Here is a 27,681-nt window from a genome sequence, read left to right as displayed (position 1 = left end):
AGGATTAGGGAAGTAAATTATAGGGTGGTTATCAAGAAATATATCAGGGAAGATGTCCAAACTAATAGAAGATAAAGGTTCCTTCAAGGAGTTTGTTTTTCTGGTTCATTGCAGTCCCAATTATTGTTCTTTGGTTATCAAAGCTATTTTCCAGCTTTTGTGTGTGATTTACTTTTCTCCCCAAATTTCTTATGGCTTACTGCATGCAGGAAAGCACAGGCCAAATGTCTCTTTCTGAGGGCACATTTCCTTAAGTGATTTCTTAGTGATCAATATACCAGCTTGAGATATTTTGAGATGGCATGCCCTTAACTCTTTTACCAACAAATATATTAACAAAACCTTAAAACTATTTTATGAAACAATAACTTCTTACTGTCCCTTTTGCTATCCCAATGATCCAAATATAATCATTTGACTCCTTGATATTGCAATAGCCTGTTAAATGTTGAACCCTATAGTTTGCAAGTCTTTGGTGAAACTTGGGTAGGTTTCCCATTTCTCTTATGTCACCACTCTGTGAGGGGCCACACCCTGTCTTATAGGCTTAACTCAGATCCCTATTTGGGCCCCAGATTTGTGGGTTCTCTTGTCCAGCAAGGAGGTTCACAGGAAATGGTAAAGGAGAGCGTGGCTGTGAAGGCCCTAATCATGACCTCCGGAGAACCAGCTGGAAGCAGATCTGATTGTATTGTGCAGTTGCCATGTATATATACTCAGGCAGTAACTAAGCAGATTACAGGCAGCCACCAGTGCAATTCTGCTAACTGGCCGGCAATGACCAATCGAGGAGTGGGCCATGGAGTAAGCACAGGGACTGCAACACATGGCCTCCTGCCCAGGATTGTGCCTACCGGATAAGCGGCCTGCCACTCACATGCCTAGCTTGAGGGGTGTGGCCTGCCACTCAAAGGCCCTTAATGTATAATATGGCATGATGCACTTGTCCCCACAATAGGTCATTCTGTGGAAATCCCTAGAGTGAACTTATTAAACAGAAAGTAAGTTCATAAAACTGGAAACATTCACTAAAATATTATCATATTATTTTTTTCTTATCAATTATTCTAAATTAATTATAATAAGTACAATTTACTTTTATTTTTAAAAGGGTAAAAAACTGTGCTAATTTTTGTTTAACTTGATAATTTTGCCATTAAATTATAAAGGTTAATGCCTTAGATTCTTGAGTCCGAATACTATGTTTTAAACCCTAGCTTTGTCATTTACTGGCTATGTGATTTTTATGCCAATTTACTAGCAAAATCTTCTTCAGTTTTCTCACTTTATAAAATGAAGGCAGTTTCACTTTATTAAAATCAACTGTTGTAATGTTGATGAACCAGGTGCAAGAGTAAATAACATATCATAGATATTATGCAAAAAAGTGAGATTTTTCTGTTTATTGTTGTTTTCAGCCCTTGCAACAATGTCTATGTAGCGAACATCTATTGAATAATCCAATTAAATGTTATCCATTGTATGTTAACTAAACCTGTTTAAGACAGTGGCATTACCTAATCTTGATAAATGGAACCATATAGCAGAAATTTAATTGTATTCATCTACTTCAATGCATAGGCTTCCCAGATATTCTGAGAAGGCTATTTATTCTGGAAACTAAAAAACATACACATATACATTTTGATCAATACATTTTAGGATATTGTAAGTTTGTCACAAAAATAGAAGTATCTACATGAAAAGTTAATATATGTTGTCCACATTTACATTTTAGTGACTAGCTTTTTACAGAATTGGTTTTAAGTTCATTTAAATATTGTCTGAAATCTGCAGAGCAATTTTAGAAATCTGCTTGCTAAGCATATGATATAAATTTTTGGTTGTGTTTACTCCCTATATTTGTTATAAATCACAGAATTTCTTTCAAAAATTTGTGAATACAATCATATAAATTTAAATGCAAAGGCCAAGAAAAACAAGAAGGATAGTATTAATTTCTTGATACGATTTAAGCATAATTCCAATTTTATATGGTTTTAAAAAATACACAAGTATCTTTTATAAATCAAAGTGACTATATGAGTAAGAAAATTGGGTGAGGATGACTATTGAAACTAAGTGCATTATGAAATATCTTTGCTTGCTTTCTGTTCAAAAATAGGTTATTACAAAGACAATTTTATATTCTCTGGTACTTTTAATTTAACAATGGTTAAAGAAATAATTATTTATATTTATGGATCCTGGTGTGGTGGTAAATGTCTGTAATCACAGCTATTCCATAGGTTGAGGCAGAAGGATGGCAAGTTCTAGGTCAGTCTTAGCAATTTAGAGAGACCATGTCTCAAAATAAAATAAATAAATAAATAAATAAAAAGGGCTATGATTGTGAATCAATGGTAAAGAGCCTCGTGGTTCAATACCCAGGATCAAAGGAGGGAAAAATACATTTAAAATGTTTTGGAGGGATTCTTGGGTGCCTGCCCCACATCAGTGTAACTGCCATGCAAGCCAGCCAGTAGGGCTGGCCCCCCTCCCAGGCCAGGATCTGCGGGATCCCACTGGATGCCAGAGTGATTGGAGAATTGCAGGAGAGCTGACTTGAAAGATAAACATCTATTCAACTAAATAAACATTATAAATTATTTGTGAAACACTTCAAGGCCTCTTTAATCTGTAGAAATAGTCAAGAGGACAATTCTTTAAGATAAGGCAATACAAACACCATATGATCTTAATAATTATATTTACATTCCATCTAGTAGGCACAGAAAACAAATTTAAAAAATTGAGTGAAGATGAACTCAGGACACTGAAACAGAAAAAAAAGTGACAAAATTTCTGAACAGGAACAAAAACATTAAGAAACAAACAACAGCAATGTTCAGAATCACTGTGCAAAAGAAGGGAGTTATAAGCAGGATGAAAACATTTTACATTTAACCCTTAATGAGAAGGAAAACAAAAAATCCTTAAAGTCACTATTTGAAGTTTTGATTCTTATGGAAAAACAAAGTATATCTCTGGATAGGCGTGAGGCTGCTGAAATCCCAGAAGATCTCTTCACTCTTGAAAACTTTCAAGAATTGCAAGAGTGCCAGATAAACTCTGGTGTAAAGGTCTCGAAAACGCTTTGAGACCTCGGTGTTTAAAACATTGTTGTGTTCAAAAACAACAGAATCATATGCTAAAGATCCATGAGAGCTGCATTCAGGAGAAAACCCTCAAGGAGGTGAGAGACTTATTCTTCTTTTCTGTTAACACTGATGATGCGGTAGACATAGAAAGGAAAGAGCACTTTTCCATGTTTCCCTTTACTGAGAGAAGAATTTGTGACTTCTTGCTTTATGAAGCTGATGCAGAAATTTTGGCTGTAAAATTTCATACTAGGATTGATGTAGGAAAGATGATTTTGGACACCTAAGGAATTAGCAGGAAGCAGGTTTATTTTAGCAGTAGCAGTCCAGAGGGGCAATGCCTAAAAATCTCTGGACCCAAAGTCTGGAAATGCTTTGAATTTTATATCCAGTGTGGGTATTTACATGACAGTGGGAGTTTACATGGAAGTAATTTTTGTCCCATATTCTTCAGCTGCACAGAGGTTTTCACAAGCTTTTACCACAAGAACAGAAACAGTAACTTTTGTACAGCAATAAGCTTGTTGGCAGAACTAACTTTTACAAGAAAAGGAAACCTGGCTTTTACAGGAAATAAGAAGGTCCAAACCACATAGAACCCTATGCAGAAATCTTGTTGATATCCTATTGATACCCCTTGCATGATTCCATTGATAAGAAGTTTGATTCTGGGCAGGGTCCCTGGAGAAGTTTAAATATGACTATTCGGTAAAGTGGGGGGTGGCTGCTTCAGGATAACTGAAAAGTTGGAGCTTAATATGGAGTATTGTCTTATCCAGGCTTACATTGTATCTAGATGATCCTCTTCCAAAATGGAATTTGCTTCCAGACTTTTAGAGATCCCCAAGCTATCTACCCACTCTGCTCTTCCTGTTCCTTACACAAATGGTTAGCAAAATCATTGCCTGTGACGGAGGTTTCTCTTGCATTAGGAAGAATCAAGGAAGTTCTTTTTTCCAATCAATCACCACAACTGCTTTTAGAACTGGACAATGTAATTTCTGTTTTTGCTTTGTTTGTTTGTTTGTTTGTTTGTTTCAGAAAAGTGAGGAAACCAGTAAAGTGCTGAAGGAAATTTGCCATTCTCAGTGAACAGGCAGACATGATACTTTTGAAATGTTAGTGGACCTCCTTCAAGCCCTTGTTTTATGTTTAGATGATATAAATAGTGACACAAATTTTAGATGTAATAACTGTATAATAGATCAAGCATTTGTACTCTGTAGTGCAGTAACAGACTTTGATTTCATTGTTACCATTGTTGTTATTCAAAATGCCTTATGTTCTACAAGAGCTTTTGGGAAAAATATCAAGGACAAACTTCTGATGTCTTCTTTGCCTCTAGTAGCTTAACTTTAACCCAATAAAGTCATGGAAAATATTCAAGTTTATCATGAGTTTTGGTTTGAGGAAGTAACAAATTTGGCAACCAAACTTGATATTCAGATGAAAATCCCTGAGAAATTCTGTAGGACTCATGAAGGTAACCTGGAATCTAAACTAACCTCTGAAAGTTACTATAAAGAAACCCTAAGTGTTCCAATAGTGGAGCACATCATTCAGCGACTGAAAGATAAAATTTCAGAATAGCACCTCCAACTTTTAAATGCTTACCTATGGTACTCTTAGTCATGGAATAACTCAAATTCAATGCATCAGAGGAGCACCACGCTGACATGTGCAGATGTGACTTGACTAATTCTGACATGTTTTCGCGGAGCTTTACTGTCGGAGAATCAAATGGAAATAATGGAAATAGAGAGGGAAAGATAGAGAGCTTCCATACACCATTTATGAAGTTCTCCATCTGAGCAATACCAAGTTTTATTCCTAATGTAGATGGCTTGCTAAAGGTCTTCTTTACTCTTCTTGTGATGAAGGGTGGGAAAGAACTCTATGAAAATGGAAAAAGTGTTTCAAAGTTTACTTGAAAAACTCTTTGACACACCAGAGGTCAAGTGACTTGGTTTTATTTAACATAAATTTTGATATAAAACATGATCTGCATTTAATGGTAGATATATTTATCAAAGTATACATAACTAAGTTAGAGCTTCCTACACATAATTCAGAAAATCTCTATATATACATGGCACTTGTTTGAGTTCTCATGCTTTGAAGACTTATCTGTTCTTCTAGAAGACAGCATTGGAAATACTACATTTCACATCTGCATGACCCCAGCTAGTGGCACTCTAGAACTGTTTTAGTTAAATCTTTTAGACATAATATGAATTATCACCATGGATCCAGTTGTCAGGTATTGTTCAGTTGTCCGGTATTAAGAAATAAATTTTGAGAAGATGTAAGAAAAGAATGCACCCTATGAAATGTTTCAAAATGAAGACTACCATTGACCTTTGACAACTAGGAGTTTTAAGTGTGTTAAAAATCTGTAATGGACACTTCAGGGAATTAATCAGAGACTAATGAGCTCACCAGACAGAATTTAGTATAGATTTGTCTTTATCAAAAGAACTTAAAGGAACAAGTTACAGAAAGAAGTTTGAATGGAAGAGTCTGCCTTGTTGTTCCACATCTGATTTTTCCAGTTTACATTCTCTGTTGAGCATACATCTTCATAAGCTTTTAGAAGGTAAATGTTGAACATTTCTGTTTCATTGTCAAGACAGAATCAGAGAACATTGATATAGGCATCCCACTGTCTATTTTCTTCTGTTTTATTTTTTTCCATGACTGTATGTACTGTTTTTTTCTTGATTTATAAGCAAAACTTGGGAAACCTATAAAATAAATATTTTACAGATTATGTAGAATAAAATGTTTTAGAATCTAACTGATTCATTTATAGTTTTTCAAAAACTACCTGGTATGCAGTACAAAACATATTCATATTATATGTAAGTGTGCACTTAGATATTGGAAACAAGCTTATATATCTTGTAATATTATTTTAATCCTAAAATATTATTTTAAGTGACTTCAGGACATTTTATTTCATGGATACATCAAGACTTGTTCAGCTCATCCTCATCCTTTATTCTGAGACTTTTAAGCTGTTTAAATTTAACAGTATTTCAAATATTATGGAGAACAAAATGTATTTAATGAAATTGACAAGTATTCATTATAATATAAGAAAAATCCCAGCTGAGTGCATTGCACTTATGTGTAGACACAGTGACTTCAATAAAAACCAAGAAAAGAAAATTTTATAAATTTGGAAATATTTCCTCAAAAAATTCTGAAACTACTGACATTAAGCATTGTATAACTTCTGTTACATGAAAAATAATACCTTCCTTGCAAGTTTTGTGTGTAAAATCTGTGTGTTCATGTGTATGTGTATGTGTGTGTATTAGATATTCTTTTATAAGATATATACAATGAAAGAATTTGGTAGAACTTTATATTATTTTTTGGCTGATAGAATACAGCATGAGTGATGTTCTGTTGGTCCTAAGCTTTTTCTTTAAGACTTAAAGAGTGCTTCATATATCTGGATACCAATTGTCATGTAAAACAAATGACTTCCTGGAGATCATCATGCTATGGAAAACCTAATATATATGGTGAGGCTATGAAACATGAAGTGCTATATATGGGCTGAGGTTGTGTTTCAGTGGTAAAGCATATGCCTAGCATGTGTAAAGCATTGGGTTCAATATTCAGCACTACATGAAAGAAAGAAAAAAGAAAAGAAGGAAGACAGAAAGATAGATGTTGTGTCCAACTAAAACTAAAAAAAAACATTTTTAAAAAATGGTAAGTTGCTATATGAATAGAGATTATAAGGATCATAGAGGTGGTGAATTTGTAAGTAACAAAAGCAATCCTTTTGGAATTAGATCCAGCAATCTCAGTAGCCTAATGTGCAGATGGAGAACTAATATTTACTATGCTTGTACTAAGCTGCACCACATTATGCCAGGAAAATATAAATCAAGCTTAAGTAAAATGTCATGAGATATTTTATGAAATATGGCTTTTTCTTGATTAGACATTCACTTCATGACTACAGACAATTAACTGATTTCTAGAGCACTTATAAATTTAATTACTCAGATTTAGAATTTTTTAAGTGATCTAGAGAATATAAGGGCATTTGAAGTTCCCAGTTGGTCATCTTACTTATTTCTCCAAGAGTTTTTATGTTTTTCATGAAAGATGCTAACATATACCCATTGTTGAGAATCAGGGTAGTCAATAAATATCATCAATATCAGAAAGAGGAAACAGGTTTACTATCACCATTGCCATTTGACATTAAATAAGATGCATTTCCTTATACTTTACAACATAACATATTTAAAAATAGGTTTAAAAATTTAAATAAACACGAAATATGAGGTTTTTGTTTTTTTTTTGGTTATACAACACTTCACATGCAATAGTCAGCATACTATACAAAAACTATACTGTAAAAGGCGCACGTTCAACAAATTTTCTGGATGAAACATCAACTTACAAATAGATGTTTACCCTCTTATACCAATATTACAGATTATAATGTATATTAGAATTTAAGATATAAAAACATGAACAGAGAGAGTGAGGAGGGAATGAAAACTGGAAGTACTGGGAATTGAAATGGGGCAAATTATATTTCACGTATGTAAGAATATGCTAAAATGAACTCCACTGTTATATATAACTATCATGAGCTAATAAAAACATTAAAGTGTGAGCTGGGGTTGTAGCTCAGTGGTAGAGTGCTTGCCTCGCACACATGAGGTCCTGGGCTAAATCCTCAACACCATATAAAAATAAATAAACTAATTTAAAGACATAAAAATACATTAAAATGTGATACTTGATACAAATATCAATAAAATTTAATCAAGATATTTTAAGAATGCTAAATAATTTTAATAATTATAAATAAGATTCAGATTTAAAAAGAGGTGCTAAATGTATGAAATCACCTTAAAAGTTACTAAGGCATAGAACCAGACCTATATATATATATTTGTGTTATTTGATTTATATAGATAAATCAAATAATAACACAACCATATTTATATGGTAATATAAAATTTAATGATAGACAAGTTACCTTTATGCATCCATATATAAATTACCTTTTAATATCATACAGTAAAGCATTTGTGTTACATTGATCTGTGTATTGAGAAATTGGTGCTTCATATATGATTCCAGAATACTTGTATCAATAAATTATAACATTCAAAGGTGGAGTTTAGATGAATTAAACCAGAATATGAAAGTTAAACCATTTAACAGGAATGAGGGTGAAAAACCACAATTATAATCAATGTAATTTTTGTAATATCAGAAAAGATGTTTTCAACATCTAAACTGATTAACAATTAACATCCCAACTATTCAAGAAATTCCTTCAAATCAATAAAAAATCAAGAAAAAATACAAAGGATATGAGTTATTAAAAAAAGGAGTCATCACATTATACATATGCATACATATACACACATATATACAGAGATAATTCTCCACAGATATAAAGGGCTGACTATAAGTGCATGTGATGTGTGTGTATACATATTTACATAAACCCATATATATGGATATACACACAGAAAGACACACATTACTAAAACATAATAAGAACTAAAACCTATCAAAATGTGAATAAAGATGATAATCATGATTTTTCTAAGAATATATCTAGGATTTGGCATGTTTCATGGCACCATATTTCTCAGGATTTCAATAGTACATGTCTATCATTTCTGCTTATAATTTAATTGTTATGAATAAAATGCTTTTGATTCCACTATCACAATCATTATACATTTTAATTCACATTTGTAATTTAATTTTCTAATAAAAAATAGACAGGAGCACTATTAGTGTCTTATGTTCTATGTTTAGAAGAATATTCATACCTTAATGTTGGATTCATCATCCTGCTTTATAACTCCACACCAGCAAATATGAAGATTTGTGTTCAAGCTGAACAATGGTACTCAGTTTAATTATGAGTCAATACTTAATCATTTTTTTTCGAACATAGAATATATTTATTTTCTATTATTCTTGCATAACTATGTTTAGATGAAATTAAGGCATTTTATTATGTTCTGTACCATGCTGAAAGTGAAAAGGCTTATCTATAAATATTTTACTATAATCTCTTCATGTATATTTGTAATTCCCTGATAACTATGGAAACTTAAATTGCTAAGAGTTAATTATGAAAAAGCACTGAGTGTATGGCTGTTTGATCAGGGAGGGGAAGCTTCCCTCTGGAATGCTGAAAGAAGGAACCATGAAAATTTCAAAACATGCAGATTCCACTACTGTGCAGGTAGGCTGTCTGAGTTTAAAAGACACTTAAATACTATGTAGCAAGATGGCATGGGAGAAGACATTATGGGCACTTTCTTGCAGATTAATGAAGTCTCAGAAGGGACATCCATCTTAAAAGTAAATTCATTGTCTAGGATGTTTGTGCAGGAGATCACAAGTCCCTGCAATATTTTTTTTTCACTCTTATTTTTGGGGTTCCCAAGACACAATGACTGGTAGGTGTCTGGATCAAAAATGATCCCAGTATCACAAATTATACAGTGGCCTGAACTTTTTTGAAAATTCTGGACTATGGCAGGCTCAGTGCAGTTCTTTAGAAATTGGCAGTCTAGACTTAGGCAGACACAAACACACCAGCTACATTCCAGCACGATTTTATTTTTCCTAATAGAGGGTTTTATGTGTTGGGATTCATTAAGATACTTTCAGATCTACTTTGGCTTCCCCAGAAAAGGGCAAGTTAAGGGATTTACTGTAGTGTCAGGGACACAGGCATGCACATACCTACCACATTCTGGCAGTCTAATTAGACATAATAGAGAAATTTCAAGCTCTGTGATTCTACCAAGAATTATCAGAGCTACCTTGCTAGAAAAGAGAAAGTTTATTATATGCAAAGCTAGCCCTGGAGTTATGGGGTTTTCCATGGGGCACACAAAGCTATCCTCCCAGCCAAGGATTGATCTGTCCATAAGGCCGCTGACACTCTTGACTCATTCCAATTGTCAATTCTGAGATTTGTTAGATATCTGGAAATGCCAGAGAAATACCACGATATCCAAGAATCAAGTAAGATGTACACAGTTTTAAGTTGGTGTGGTTAAAGGCAAGAACCTCAGTTCAGGTCAGCTTTTGAAGCAAATGCTGAATTAGACAGGTGAAGAACTACATCTTTTCTTTCTCAAATTAGTGCAGATATGATTGGTGCGGAAGTCACACAGTTAAGTCTACAGTAATGACTATACCTCATAATTCCTGGAGTAATTTAAAACTATAAGGTCCAATCAGAGAGATCCAACTTGGTGGCGGGTGCGGAGAGATGAATTCTGTGACCTCTTCAGCTGCGTGGGCAAAGGGAGCCTGAAACAGACTGAATGCTGTTTGCTCAGGATCACTTGGCAATGCTGAGCTGAAATGGACCTGGGGCGAGCAGTTTGCACCCCTCAGAACCCACACCAAGCCCAGAGCGGGTGAACTCAGGCTCCCCGTAAGCAGCTTCTGGCTGATTATCTGCATCTCTCCACCAAACCGCAGTGACTCAGTGGTACAAATGCTCCCTCGGAATAGAGAAACAACTCTTTGGTTCCTCCGTGAACCTTTTGATGTGATACCAACTGAGCCTTCATAGGCAGTGGGCCCAAAATTGAGACGGGACCTAGGAGAGCCGGACTGGACCCACCCTTCGCATTGGACACCCGGCAAAGGGAATGAACGGCCGCCCTTCGCATTGGACACAACCATGGCAGAGAACTGACGTCACCAGAATTCGGCGGAGGGGATAGCATCATTGAAACCGGTGACTACAGCGACTTCTTCCCTCCCCTTCTAATACCTTTCCTCTCAAGCATTACAAAGCTGTTTATGTGTAATTTATTAAATGTGTATAGGTAAATGTTCCAAGGCATTATATAGTGCTACCAATTCCCTAGCTACCCCCAAATACTCCGGACCATTCTCCTGTTAATATCCCTCGTCAGTAGAGCAATTTTCCAAGGTTACCAAGATATACCAACCTCTATATCATCACATCACTCGACCTAAACATAAGTCCCAAGACCAAACCGCAAATTGCTATATGCCATCAGAATCCGTACGCATTTTATGAAACAAATGAATCTACTTAAAAGTGCAATAAAATTCATTATCTCTAGTCATAGTCTTCCATCACAAAGGAGAGACTCTGGAGATACACAAAACCAAAATAAATTTATAGGAGTAACAATAACTCAGCAGTCAAACACAATCAGAAGTAACATGAGCAGCATGAAAAAGCAAGGAAGAAAAGGGGTACAAACAATGCAGGACAGCCTAAATCTACAGGAGAACCTAGAAGCATGAGAAAAATGGTCAAATAAAGAACTCAAGGAATACCTTATACATATGGAATGGAATCTTAAAGAGGATATGAGACAGCAAATTCAAACAATGAAAGAACACATTGAAAATGAATTACATAAACAGATTCAAGAAGAAAATAAGCAACTTTACCAGGAGATAGAGATTATAAAAAAAAAATCAAACAATAATCCTAGAAATGAAGGACACTATAAACCAAATTAAAAACTCAAACGAGAGTATCACTAGCAGAGTAGAGCAAGTAGAAGTCAGAACGTCAGACAATGAAGACAAAAATATATCATCTTAAGAGTCTAGCCAACTCAGAAAGGCTGGTAAGAAACCACGAGAAAAACATCCAAGAGATATGGGATAACATAAAAAAAACAAACTTAAGAATCATTGGGATAGAGGAAGGTATAGAGGTCCAAACCAAGGGAATGAGCAACCTGTTGAATGAAATAATTTTAGAAAACTTTCCAGATATAAAAAAGGAAACGGATGTACAAATTTTAGATGCATACAGGACACTGAGCATACAAAATCACACTAGACCAATGCCAAGACGCATTGTTATGAAGATATCCAATATACAGAACAAAGATAAAATATTTAAAGCTACAAGATAAAGGAGGCAGATTACATTCAGGGGTAAAACAATAAGGTTAACAGCTGATTTTTTATCACAGACGCTGAAAGAGAGAAGATCCTGGAACAACGTATTTCAAACACTGAAAGACAATGGATGCCAACCAAGAATTTTGTATCCAGCAAAATTAAGCTTCAGGTACAGCAACGAAATAAAAATCTTTCATTATAAACAAAAGTTAAAAGAATTTTCAGTCAGAAAACCACCATTGCAAAGCATTTTGAGCAAAACACTACATGAGGAAGAAATGAAAAACAACAACCAAAACCAACAGTAGGGCGGACCTCAGTAAAGTGAGAGTCAGAGAGGGGGGAAGCTAATCCTGGAGAAACAAACCAAATTTAAAAAAAAAGATAAATAATCAAACATGACTGGAAGTACAAACCATATATCAATAGTAACCCTAAATATCAATGGCATAAACTCACCAGTAAAGTGACATAGGCTGGTAACCAGGATTAAAAAAAAACAGATCCAACAATATTCTGCCTTCAGGAGACATATCTGATTGGAAAAGACATACACAGGCTGAAGGTGAAAGGTTGGGAAAAATCATACCACTTACACGGTACTCAGAAGCAAGGGGGGGTGGCCATCCTCATATCGAATAAAATCGACTTCAAGACTAAGTTAATCACAAGGGATAAGGAAGAACATTATAAACTGTTAAAAGGAACCATTCACCAACAAGACATAACAATTATCAATATTTATGCACCAAATAATGGTGCTGCAATGTTCATAAAACAAACTCTCCTCAAGTTCAAGAATCAAATAGACCACAACACACTAATTATGGGTGACTTCAACAAACCTCTCTCACCATTGGGCAGATCCTCCAAACAAAAGTTGAATAAAGAAACTATAGAACTCAGTAACACAATAACCTAGACTTAACCGACATATATAGAATATATCAACCATCATCAAGTGGATATACTTTTTTCTCAGCAGCACATGGATCCTTCTCAAAAATAGACCATATATTATGCCATAGGGCAACCCTTAGTAAATATAAAAGTGTGGAGATAATACCATGCATCTTATCTGATCATAGTGGAATGAAACTGGAAATCAATGATAAAAGAAGGAAGGAAAAATCCTACATCACTTGGAAAATGAACAATATGTTACTGAATGATCAATGGGTTACAGAAGACATAAAGGAGGAAATCAAAAAATTCTTAGAAATAAACGAAAATACAGACACAACATATCGGAATCTATGGGACACAATGAAAGCAGTTTTAAGAGGGAAATTTATTGCCTAGAGTTCATTCCTCAAAAAAAGAAAAAAAAACTACAAATAAATGAGCTCACACTTCATCTCAAAACCCTAGAAAAGGAAGAGCAAAACAACAGCAAATGTAGCAGAAGGCAAGAAATAATTAAAATCAGAGTGGAAATCAATGAAATTGAAACAAAAGAAACTATTGAAAAATTGACAAAACTAAAAGTTGGTTCTTCGAAAAAATAAATAAGATCAACAGACCCTTAGCCATGCTAAGGAAGAGAAGAAGAGAGAGAACTCAAATTACTAACATACGGGATGAAAAATGTAATATCACAACAGACGCTACAGAAATACAGAAGACAATTAGAAATTATTTTGAAACCCTATATTCCAATAAAATAGAAGATAGTGAAGACATCAATAAATTTCTTAAGTCATATGTTTTGCACAGATTGAGTCAGGAGGATACACACAATTTAAACAGACTAATATCAATGGAGGAAATAGAAGAAGCCATCAAAAGACTACCAACAAAGCAAAGCCCAGGACTGGATGGGTACACAGTGGAGTTTTACAAAACCTTTGAAGAAGAATTAATACCAATAATTTTCAAGTTATTTCAGGAAATAGAAAAAGAGGGAGCTCTTCCAAATTTATTCTATGAGGCCAACCTCACCCTGTTCCCGAAATCAGACAAAGACACATCAAAGAAAGAAAACTACAGACCAATATCTCTGATGAACCTAGATGCAAAAATCCTCAATAAAATTCTCGCGAATCGGATACAAAAATATATCAAAAAAATTGTGCACCATGATCAAGTAGGATTCATCCCTGGGATGCAAGGCTGGTTCAATATACGGAAATCAATAAATGATATTCACCACATCAATAGGCTTAAAAATAAGAACCATATGATCATCTCGATAGATGCAGAAAAAGCATTCGACAAAGTACAGAATCCCTTTATGTTCAAAACTCTAGAAAAACTAGGGATAACAGGAACTTACCTCAACATTGTAAAAGCTATCTATGCTAAGCCTCAGGGTAGCATCATTCTAAATGGCAAAAAATTGAAGGCATTCCCTCTAAAATCTGGAACAAGACAGGGATGCCCTCTCTCACCACTTCTGTTCAACATAGTTCTCGAGATACTGGAGAATAGAGCAATTAGACAGACGAAAGAAACTAAAGGCATAAAGATAGGAAAAGAAGAACTTAAATTATCACTATTTGCGGGTCACATGATCCTATACCTAGCAGACCCAAAAGGTTCTACAAAGAAACTACTAGAGCTAATAAATGAATTCAGCAAAATGGCAAAATATAAAATCAACACGCATAAATCAAAGGCATTCCTGTATATCAGCAACAAATCTTGTGAACTGGAAATGAGGAAAACCACTCCATTCACAATATCCTCAAAAAAAAAAATACCTGGGAAATCAACCTAAAAAAAGAGGTGAAAGATTTATACTATGAAGACTACATAACCCTAAAGAGAAAAATAGAAGAAGATCTTAGAAGATGGAAAAATATACCCTGTTCATGGATAGGCAGAACTAACATCATCAAAATGGCGATATTACCAAAAGTTCTCTATAGGTTTAATGCAATGCCAATCAAAATCCCGAGGGCATTTCTTGTAGAAATAGACAAAGTAATTATGAAATTCATATGGAAAAACAAAAGACCCAGAATAGCAAAAGCAATTCTAAGCAGGAAGTATGAATCAGGCGGTATAACGATACCAGATTTCAAACTGTACTACAGAGCAATAGCAACAAAAACAGCATGGTACTGGTACCATAACAGGTGGGTGGTCAAATGGTACAGAATAGAGGACACAGAGACTAATCCACAAAGTTACAATATCTTATATTTGATAAAGGGGCTAAAAGCATGCAATGGAGGAAGGATAGCATCTTCAACAAACAAGCAACAATATTTAAACTGTAATAAAAAGCCTCCAAAAAAGACAAACCTAAGATCAGATGAAATCACAGCTGAACTTTTATAGATCTTTAAGAAGAATTATCCCTAATGCTCCTAAAATTATCCCATGAAATAGAAAGATAAGAAACACTTCCAAACTAACTCTACAAAGGAGGTATCACTCTGACACAAAAAACACATAAGAAAATATCAAGGAAAGAAAATTAGAAATCAATTTCCTTGATGAATATAAATGCCAAATCCTTAACAAAATATCTGTAAATAGAATTCAGAAAAGCATTAAAAAGTTTACACTTCATGATCAAGTTGGTTTTATGCCTGGAATACAGGAATGATGCAATCTTCACATTTCATTAAACAAAATACACCAGATAAATAAAATCAAAAACTAAAATCACATAATCATATCAATAGATACAGAAAAAAATCAAATCTCCTTCTATCATGTGAAAGCTAGAAGAAAAAATGGAAATAAAGAGATTTCCTGAAAGTAGAAGGAAAACAGGGTAGAGAAAGTGGATCATGTGGAGAGAGGGGGATAAAGAGAGATGATGGAGATTGTGATTGATCTAATTATGGTATATATTTGTATGTCAGAATGAAATCCACTGTTCTTTATTGTTGATAAGCTCCAGTATAAAAATTAAGTATACATATATACACATATAATTTTGACATTTATTAACAACTTTGATATATAGTACCTTCATTATCATAAATTTTTAAGTATTTTATATTTTCACTGTGAATGTTTTAATCCTTAAGTAGTTAAGTGTACTGCCAAACATTCTGAGATATTTTATTTAACTTTTGTTGACTTCTTGTGCATCTTTTGCACTATGATTATAGTATATATATGTATTATTTCAATATTATACTGTTTGTTAAAACTTCCTGTATGGTCCAGAATATGGCTTCTTTTCAAAATTTTAACTTTTCAACAAAAAAGGAGTATGACAAACAAAAATAGCATCCTTTAAGCTTGGCATAGCTATTAAAATATCCATAGTATGATGTAACCAAACCTGGACCCTTTATTATATCTCACTTGCAGAAAGGGTTGACTTCCCTTATCTTCAGTACTATGATGGATGGCAGAGTACTGAAGGAGCTCATGCCTCACCCACATGTCTTAACTACTTGCAAAGCCCTTTGTATTATCTGAGTGAAAGAAAATAGGAGTATATAAACTATGTGAATGGTGCCACTAACCATCATATGTGATTGAGTTTAGTTGAATGTTGCTGAGTTGTACTCCTTAGCCAGAATATCCATAGAAAAATAATCCAAAACATAGCACATTTGAACAAACTGGCAATCATCATCTTCACAGTTATTATGAAGTATTGGGCCATTACCTATAAATTGCCCTTTTTAAGTTAAAAATAACATATGCTGTCTCCGTCCTTATAGATAGTCTAACTACAAAATCACACATCTCCACATACATTAACACAACAATATAAGGTTTTGCTAGGATATTCTTTATTTCTTTCAGAGTTGAAAGCATCAATGATAATAACAAAACCCACGTTTTAGGATAGACAATGCTGAATTCCTAAAAAAGACATTTAAATGAATTTTCTTGTCCTCATACTTCCCTGATAACTAGTTTAACTGAGAGATATAGATATAGATATAGACCTCCTCAAACAACACTTTTTCAAATTACAGTCCAAAAATAAAATCCCTAAAGTTCTCTATCTTGTCATAGGTCTTAACATCTATATATATACTTTTTATATTACCCTCATCTCAAATATGATAGAAATAAGAGAACATAGTTACCTGAGACTCATTAACCACACGAGTTGTTCCACAGGCCAGGTAGCCAATTTTATGAAACAGGGCTAATTTAAGACAAAAATTTCAACAAAACAAAACAAATAAGAAGATCTTAAGTGAAAGGGTACACCATTTATTTAGTTTTCTGATTTTTAATTTCCTTGACTAATGTAATAAAGTATTTATTTACTATAGTGTGTGTAATTAATTCTCTGGTATATTCATTTGGTTGTCTGCTGATGATTGCTCAGAGATTTCCTACAAAGCCTTGATACAATAAGTTTTCCACCATTTGATAAGGACCTTTTGTTTTTAATAGCATGCCTTTAACACAAGGAACTTAAAATACATATTTTAGACCTCACTTCTTGCATATGTAGATCATCAGGGTCAATTAGATTGAGGATTGGGTTAGCATTACATGTCATTAGGCTATTACTTGTCATATAAATTTTCTCTATATACACAGGTTTTTTAGATCTCTGGGATTGTCAGAACTCTTCAAAGACCCCTAGGAACATTTAAATCCCTAAAGTTTTCCAGAATGAATTTGGACATGATTTATTTTATTCAATCACACAGTTCATCTTCAGGTAGCTGATATATTAAATAACTGAAACTGTGTCTGAAAAATGCCCTGATTGAAGAGCTGCTATATACAGACATAACATCATGCAAATGAGACATTCCAGGGAGCTACAAGACAGATAAAATTGTGAAAATGATTTAAGGTTAGGACTAGTTGAACAATCCCAAAACTACCAGGCTGGTAGTTTACACAGCTACTAAGGTTGGGAAGCTATTCTCCCCATTCATCAAGGCTCATGCAGATCTAAGGAGGGGGATGGGAGTAGCTTAAGATAAAATGAAATAAAATATAAGGTTCTTAGTGAGGTCTAGAAATTTTTCCTTAATAAATTAATTTAATCTTGCTTCAATTCTTGGTTAATTTCAAGAATTTTAAAAATGTATATTTTGATATTACTTCTAAAATTTGTTTCATTTAATCAAGCAGATAATTTATGGAAGTTCTCAGCACAGCATTCTGCATGTCATTATCAAATTATCTCTCTATTAATATTGTTTAAGTATATATTTTTCATTTTGACATATTTGTAAAATTAAGTACAGCAATATATCGGTCAATATTCAATGATTTTATTTACCATGTTCTATTTTAATATTAATTTCACTTAGATAAAATTTTACATAATTTTGAAAGGAATACATATTAAAAATCAGGTCTTCTGGTTATTAATTATGTTGCTTTATGAGGGATTTTCTAAATTCACAAAATACATCAAATTTTCTATACTTTTCTAGGATCTAACACATCTAGAAAACCCTAAATATTATATTTTCATTCAGATTTTAAAAATATGTTAACAGCAATTTTATTTTGAGTCATTTCACAAAATGTTTTAAATGTATTTTGTTCCATGCTTCTTATTATTTTTAGTTTCCTAATTCATAATAAGTCAAATTTAATCATGCATAATTTTAAATAACAATATTTAATTTTTTAGTTTATATGTCTTCATTAAAACTATTTCAAGTATTATGTCAGGAAAATAGTAGACTAGGATGTACCAGAACATAATTCATCCTTTACATATTGATCAAACCACAAGATACAGGGCAAAATATCCCTGTAGGTATAATGGAAAATACTTAAAGGTGTTTGGAAGCAAACTTAGAAATAAGAAGAAGGCACAATTAAATTGTTGGAAAGTTCCTGAAATTTTTCTTATTTTTGCCCCTTTAGCTTCACAGTGTAGACGACTCAAATTGTAGGAAGCAGAGTAGACAGTATATGCAGCATTTTAAATTATATGGAGGCTTTTTGAAGGATTGGACTGTTTAACCTCACTCTAATCACAAGGAACATTAAGTGACATAGCTCAGATTTAGGATGGTAAAAGACATAAAATTTAGTTGTGAGCACAGTGTGTGAAACTTTTATGGAGAGTACAGATCCACAGATGCATGGGGTAATAGATTATGATTCGAAGTGCACAATATAACTTATAAGTTCCCAGGATGAATCTGGAGTGAGATTATTTGAGATAAGATACTTATAAGAAGCCCTGGATAGGGGAATTTTAAAAACAGTAAGCACTGTATCCCAAAGTACATGTTCAACAAATAAGAGATTTTCAGCATTTGTCAGAGGGTGATCACAAAGGTTGGAAAGTTTTCCCACTGAAAATATTGTGAGAGTTGAATGCTTTTCCAAATATTTACTTTTTGAAAAGATATAAAATGGAATAAGGCAATCACAAAAAGAAGAGCATGGAATACTCAAATGAATAAAGTAAACTGGCAGAAATCATTACTAAATACAAGATCATCAGCTATACTAGAGAAATTATTTAAAACAACAATTTGACATATGTTCAAAGAGCTAAAAGAAAACATGAATAAGGAAACAAAAGCAATAGGGCGCAATATATGAACAAACTGAAAACATCAACAAAGCACTAGTAATTTTATAAATAAACTAAAGAGAAATTCTGGAGCTGAAAAATATAATGATTGTATTAAAAAATTTAGAAGAGAGCCTCAAAGCTGAACTTGAATAAGCAGGAGATAAAGTCTTCCAAATTGAAGAGACTGAATTTTAAACTATCAAGTCTGAGGAATCCAAACAAAAATATGAAGAAATGTTAAGAAACCTAATAACTTACCATCATGAGACTTACACTATGGAAGTCTCATAAGCAGAGAGAAAAAAAATGGAAAAAGAAGTAATTTTATTAAATAATGATCACAAATTTCCCAAGTTTGATACAATATGTGAATATAAAAATGCAAATTGCTAAATAACTTCAAGGATAATTAAGCCTAAGAAATTCAGGATGAGACACTTTAAAACCACATATTTTTTAAAGATAAAGACAAAGAGAATCTTGAAAGCTCCAAGAGAAAAGTAAGTTGTAATATATAAAGAATCCCTAATAAAATTATCAGTGGTTTTTCCAGCATAATTTTTACAGTATAAAAGGCAAATAAATGATATATTTAAAGCAATGTAAGAAGAAGAAAAAGCAACATAAATCAAGACTTTTTTAACTAGCAAAGTTGAACCTCAAAGTGAGGGGGAAATTGAAACATTCCCAGACAAATGAAAGCTGAGACTATTCATTGCTACTAAATGTATGCTACAAGAATACTAAAGGGAGTCTTTAAGTTGAAATAAAATAACTCATGGGCGCTTCTTTTTCTCTTCTATTACATGAGAACACAAGATAATACTTTATCTGTGAAAAAGAGAGCTCTCCCCAGAAACCAGCAGAAACCAATTTGGTCAGCTCTTGATGTTAGACTTTCCAGCCTCCAGAACTATAAAAAATAAATTTCTATTGCTTATAAATTGCTCATTAGAAAGGATTTTCTTATTACAGACTGGAAAAATTAAGATAGAAAATAAAGCATTCCTTGGGGAAGGAAGAAACTCTGGTATCTAGAGCTGTCTACATAATTTGAGGCTATTGTGTTGAAAAAGTTTTGTTTTACAATTGGAAAAAAGTGTGCAAATACATAAATTTTTGACTTCAAAAATTAAAAGGTATTATAGTTTAGATCTGTAACATCCTGTTGAGCCCATAAGCTGGAAAGTAGCCTATGTTGCCTATGTGATGATTCTTAGGGCTCGGCACACAAGTCCAGATATTTGTGATCTGGAACACAGACCATAACCAAACCCCATTACCGTGGTAACCTGGTCACCCTCAGGCAAACAGCCTGTTCCTTTTCTTTCTGCTTTTTACCACTGACTTTTCAGCCCATCAGTAATTGCTCTTAAGGGTGTTGGTAGCTCATTGGATTATTACAGTCCTTAGTTAATTTCCCCAGTAACGGGCTATTCATTAAAAGCTTGCCTATGCAATAATAAATTAGATTGAGTTCTCTAAAACTGGTCTCCAGAGGTCTCTTTTTGACTCTGTCGCCACACCCTCCTCAGCTATTTGGTGAGCTTCAGCTGGACCCAGTGAGCGCACAATATCCACCAAAGGATCATGTTTAGTGCTTATTTCCCAACTATTTAACACTATCAGAAGGTCATGGAAATTGTACATGATGGGATTTATTTTGGGAAGTAAGTCCCTAGAGTCATGTCCTTGAAGGATATATTGTGATTCTGGCTCCTTTCTTGCTTGCTCCCGTTTTGCCTCCTTGCTACCATGAAATTAGCATCTTTTCTCTGACATAGAATAAGTGCCTCACCACAGCCCCCAAAACAATGGAGAGAACTGGCCTTAGACTGAAACAGTAATATAAAATAAATCTTGCCCAGCAGTTCATGAGGCTGAGGCAGGAGGTTTGCTAGTTCAAATCCAGTCTAAGCAATGGTGAGGCATTAACCAACTCAGTGAGACCCTGTCTCTAAATAAATACAAAATAGGGCTAGGGATTTGGCTCAGTGATCAAGTGAATCCTTGCTAGCCCACACAAAATAAATTAAAAAATAAATCATTTCTCCTTCAAGTTAATTTTCTCAGGAATTTTGTTACATTGATGAAAGTCTAGCAGAAAATTAGTACTGAAAAGTGGTCATTACTTTTGTCTATACTTGACTAGGTGGTTCAGAAGCCCTTGAAACTCACTTACGGGAGCAATTCAGTTTTAGAAAAGTTTGGAGATACAATATAGAGATGCCTTAGCACACTTTAGGCAGAACTTGCTGAACAATACTGGTGGGAGCTCACAAGACCAGAATGATGATAGGAATGTGTACAGTAAAGTTTGTCCTATTAGGGGTCAAGTGGAAATAAAACTTTTTGGGAAATTGGAATAGGGACCACATGTGTTAAACTATGACAAAACCAATCAAAACAAAACAAAACTTGTCTTGCTAATGTCTATTCTGTAAGACTCTGTATGAGGTTGAGTTTAAAGGTGCCAGACTATATACTTTGTCAGAGGTAATATTAAGGAAGCATACCATTCAGGAAACTGCATGTCTATTCAATGTTGCTTTTAATCAGATTTATTGTGAGAACCACGAGAAAGAATTAGAGAATAAAAATTTGAAAAATTTACAATTTGGTCAGAAAGAAGGTGGGTGTAAAGGTTCAGCATAAGAGTGTGTGGTTGTTGAGAAGATTAGCTTTATAACAAATAAACCAAGTATTTGCACTGAAACAATGGGAAAGAGATGTTGAGGCCATATCAGGAATCAGCATGACCTTACTCCTCACAGACTCAAAGATATAAAAGTTAAAACCTCTCCTTTGATCCAAAAGATCACTATGGGGGTCATTATTCCATTATTTCACCATATTCAGTCATACATATATTTAATGCTCACTGCAGCCATGGTCAAATTGGGCCTGAGTACTATTTCAGATGAAGGCAAAATCTTGCATCATCCATGTGGTGCTTGTTTTGCATGCAAGGAGAACATGAGTTGTGGTGTCATGGACGCTTCAATTTAGATTTTTTTTAATACCTGTGAGGTTACACAGTGAGTTGTAGGGTTGGTGTACCTGAGAATAGTCCCTAAGCGGGTGATGTGCAAAGCTTGGAGAGTGAAGCTAAATCTACAATGGAGATGGCAGGAAGATAGATATGCTAGAAACATGGAAAGTCTTCTGAGGATAACCATAGACAGCTAGTAGAACCAACCCAAGAAAGTAGCCTTTTGGGTTTCAGTGAGCAAAGTCATAGGTATTGCATTTTGTGCCCCAGATATTAGAATTGGAGCTATAGGATTTAATGTTCTTCCTGCTGGCCCTTAGTCTTACTTTAGTCTTATTTCTCCTTTGTTATTCATATATTCTTATATTTCTCCTTTTTGGGATTGGAATGTTTACCACATATCATTTTATGTTGGAGATATGTATTTATAAGGGTTCACAGTTAAAAGATAACCTTAAGTCTCAGAGCAGACTTTTGCCATGGAGGTATGACACTTTCTGATTTAAAAATATAATAATGTTACAAGAAACATAATAGTGTGGACTGGCACAAAAACAGACATATGCAGCAATGAAATAGAATAAGAAATCCATGAAGAAACCTCATATACATAGTCAAATGGTTTTCAAAAAGAATAACAAGATCTTTTAATAGAGAAGAATTATCTTAGGTATTGTGTTGGAATGAGGAAAATCTAACATAGTATAAAAATGCCAACAAGCATACACACATTCACATGCATATATAATATACACATAAACATAATCATACCCATAAACACATGTAGAGAATGAAATTAAAAATTGCTAGGATACACAGTCAAGGAAAATATGACTTCATTTCTAATGACATTTAAATATCCTCTTGCATATCAGTAATGTTTTCAGTCAACAGTGAATCTTATATACAGACATTTTTACTTTGGCATATATTTTTTAATATTATTATGCTCTTTACATACTTATTCAAACATAAACAAAGTTATATATATATATATATATATATATATATAATTTTATCTTGTCTATGTTGAAAAATGGTCACCTAGAACAAAATAGAGGTGAAAATCCTCAATATATAAAATGATATATGAAATATTTAAGTATGAGCTAGAGTTGAGAAGTGAGAAATCTGGATCCTACACTAATAGAAATGTTATAATATATTTTCTTAATTTTTTCTTGAAATTTATACAGAGCATACAATAATCATTACTTCAGATTTGAATGATAAAATTAAATAATTGTTTTCAAAAAACTTTGAAAATTATGATAATGAATTCAAGTAAATTATTGAAATTAAGTACTTTGGAAATAAAATTTGCAAATTACTTCATTTTACCTTTTGTTCCTGAAAATTTTCATTTTGAAGTCTAGTATAGAAGCAGGGCTTTTGATTTGATATTACATATTATAAATGAATTACAAAAATCTTTGTAGTCTGCTCTAGTAATATGAAATTATTATATGAAAGGTAGAAATACCTTTTCAGAAAAAAACCAATATTTTTATTTTCAGGGTCATGTTTACAAAATTCTGTTAACAAATAAAAATTTTAAAAATATGACATTTAACTAACACTAATTCTATGCCACATGTGAAAATTGGAAGAATTGCTTTACAATTGTTATGATTTAAGTTGTAAATTCTTAGTAGGTTAAAATTAAAATACATGTTGTATCACTGTATCATGAAATGCTCAAATGGTTTATAGAAAATGAAGATAATATATATTAAAATGTACAAAATTACAAACAGAAAAAAAGAGGTGGAAAATTATCTTAATGGGGATGTAATTCAGTGGTAGAGAAATTGCCTAGCATGCAGAGGCCCTGGATTCTATACACATAACCCCAAGAAAAGAGAAGAAAATACTTAAATAAAAAATAAGAAAGTATAAGTCGATATAAGCGAAATATATTAAATACACTATGTAAAATTTTTGTTACATGCATGATAAATTCAAACTAAAGTCTAGAATATTATTTTTTTAAAAATTGTGAATATATTCATTTATAATTACATATAAATGTCCATCATCAGAATTTTCTAGGCAATATGATAAGAAAGATTATTTGGGAAACATTTTTTATCAAATATTATCATATACCAAGTTTTTTCTTATGTTGTTTAATAACGCAAAATAACCATTGAAAAAAAAATTACAAACAATAGTTACCAATGATTACCAGAAGTCAGACTGTAAATTTGCCCCCAAAATTATACAATATGAGCTAGGAGAAAATGATCTTGAAATCACCAGTGGTTCAGAGATAGAGTGCTTACCTAGCATGTGTGAAGCACTGTGTTCATTTCTCAGCACCACATACAAATAAATAAAATCAAGGTCCATTGACAACTAAAGTTTTTTTTTTCTCTTTTAAAGTTTTGAAAAATGAACCTTGAACTAAGTACAATATCAACTACTGAAAATCCTTAGGGGAAAAATGTAAATATTGCTTGAGAAAATGTCAGGTCAGTACATTATCAGCTTATAATAATATTAATTAGTTGAATTTTATTACCTAGCAGAAAACAGTGCCTTGGTAAATATTTCTTCAAAGTACAATAGTCTAATTTTGATTGGTTGAATTTGAGGTTTCTTCATACATTTTTTCCACATGGAATGATACCTGTTCAGAAACAATTGATGTTACTACTGAAGGAACAAAAAGTGTCAGCATTTTTTTGAACCTTGGGCCAGAGAGTGTAGTGGTTGCAGTGGAAAATCAGTACTGATTCAGAGCAAAGTATCTTTGAGTTTCTCACTCCCTCCTGAGTATGAAAGTCTTGACTGACACACCTGAGAAAACCCATAGCAGGGAAACCTAGATAGATTTTCTCAGAGATGGAGGATCTTGGGCTAAGAATTCAACTATGTTTAAGAACATGACTGCCAAAGGGTTCTGAGTCCTTGATGGAAATTCCTTTCAGAGATTGCAATGCATTGCAACACATCCAGATTGTTATGGGGATGACATCTTAACTGATAGAGACTTGCCAGCTAAAGACTTTGTAATTGCCACTATTTGGGTTTGAAATTTTTCACATCATTTTAAACCAAGAGGTGGACTCCTCAGGCTTTACACAATTAATACAGAAAATCACTGAAAAATTAAAAAGCAAATAATAGTATCATGCCTCAGAGTGGAGGGCAAAAAAAGAGTTTCTATGATATGTCCTCAAAAATTCCTAATTTTTTATTGGTTCAAATTAGATATATATGACAGTAGGATACATTTTGACACACCATAAAGAAATGGAGTATACATTCTCAATTTTCTGGTTGTAAATGATGTAGAATTACACCAGTTGTGTATTCATATATGCACTTAGGGTAAAATGTCTGATTGTCATCCCCTTACACTGCCTTGCTTCCCTCTATTCCTCTCTATCTCCACTCTCTTATTGTGAATTACCATTCACATGTTAGAGAAAATATTCTGCCTTTGGTTCTTGGGGATTGACTTATTTCATTAGCATGATATTCTCCACTCTATCCATTTACTGGCAAATGCCATAATTTCATTCTTCTTTAAGGCTGAGTAATATTCCATTGTGTATAGAAACCACATTTTCTGTATCCATTCCTCTGCTGAAGGGCACCTGAATTGATTTCATAGTTTAGCTGTTGGATCCTGAGTTGAACTGTTATAAACATTGATGTGGCTGACTCACTGTAGTGTGCTCATTTTAAGTCCTTAGGGCATACACTGAGGAGTGTTGGTTCCATTCCAAGTTTTCTAAAGAATTTCCATACTTCCATAGTGGTTGTACCAATTTGTAGACCCACCAGCAATGTATGAGTGTCCGATTTTTCCCCTCAAATCCTCACCAACATTTATTGTTGCTTGTATTCTTGATAATTGCCATTCTGATTGGAGTGAGATGGAATCTCAGTGTAGGTTTTATTTGCAATTCTTTAATTGATGGAAATGTCAAACACTTTTTCCTATACTTGTTGGTCAACTGTATTTCTTCTTCTGTGAAGTGTCTGTTCAGTTCTCAATGGAGACCACCAACCATGGAGTGAAACCTATAAAACCACAAGCTCAAATAAATATTTCCTCCTTTAAATTGTTTATCTCAAGTATTTTGGTCACAATGATGAAATGTTGACTAACACAATTTCATTCAATAAACTTGATCTAAAGATCAAGTGTGCAATACGTTACCCAAAAACTGTGAAATACAAATATTCTTCCAGCTAAAAAAATCACCAAGACATAATATATAATGAGCCACAAAACATGCCTGAACATGTTTAAAATATGAAAAAACATATGAAGTATATTCTCAGTCTATAATACAATTATAACAGGTAAAAAAAGAATTTAATTGTAAATTAAATTAGACACCATTAAGTAAAACATGAATCAAAAGGGAAGTTTCAATAAAATATAAAAATACTTTTAAATCAATAAAATTAAAAATACATATGATCGAAGTTGTGATGCAGAACAAATTATTGGGGAGAGGAATATTTGTAGCTTTCAATAAATATATTAGAAACATGAAAGATTTAAAATAAGAAAAAAAACCTATGCTTCTACCTAAGGAGAGAAAGAATGTAATTTAAGTGTTAAACAAGCAGAATAAAGAAAAAATAACAATTAGAACAGAAATTTAAAAAATAGAAAAGAGGAAATCAACATAGAATTAGAGAAAACCAAAAGTTTAGTCTTTGAAAAGGTAAATAAAAATCAATAAACTTCTAAGTAGGTATACAAAGAAAACTTAGATTGACACACACATTACCTATATAGAAATGAAATGCCAATATTTTTATTTCATATACATTACAATATTAATAAAATAATGTTGTTTAGCAACTCTATGACTACAAAATATTTTCATAGCCTTTATTTTTGGATCTATATTACATGAAAAACAAAATTTTGCAGAAATTTCAGACAGTGTATATGATAGTATACTGCCTTACTCTGCATATTGAAGTCTTACCTACTATCAATACTTTTTGTCTGTCTGTTCCATTTCTTACAAGACACAAACCTATTTTGATGCTTCATTATTACCCAAAGTCCATAGTTTACTTTATGGCCCACTCTTAATGCCATAAATCAATTCTATGTGTGAATATTAATTAATATATAATATATACACCAATGAAATACCATATTTAATAGCTTCATTACCCTAAAAATATTTTGCGCTCTGTTTGGTACCCATGCCCCAATACCTGACAACTACTCATGTTTTTACTGTCTT

The 27,681-nt window shown here is 33.1% G+C and overlaps 1 pseudogene; it reads left to right on the top strand.

Moving 5' to 3' along the window:
* Nucleotides 1-2,547: 2,547 nt before the first annotated feature.
* LOC143638614 (52 kDa repressor of the inhibitor of the protein kinase pseudogene) lies at nucleotides 2,548-5,205 on the top strand (annotated as a pseudogene).
* Nucleotides 5,206-27,681: the final 22,476 nt, after the last annotated feature.

This window comes from Callospermophilus lateralis, chromosome X (genome assembly GCF_048772815.1).
Source record: "Callospermophilus lateralis isolate mCalLat2 chromosome X, mCalLat2.hap1, whole genome shotgun sequence".
Taxonomy (NCBI): domain Eukaryota; kingdom Metazoa; phylum Chordata; class Mammalia; order Rodentia; family Sciuridae; genus Callospermophilus; species Callospermophilus lateralis.
Note: the sequence above shows the minus strand (reverse complement) of the source record. Positions and strands in the feature narration are given on the sequence as shown.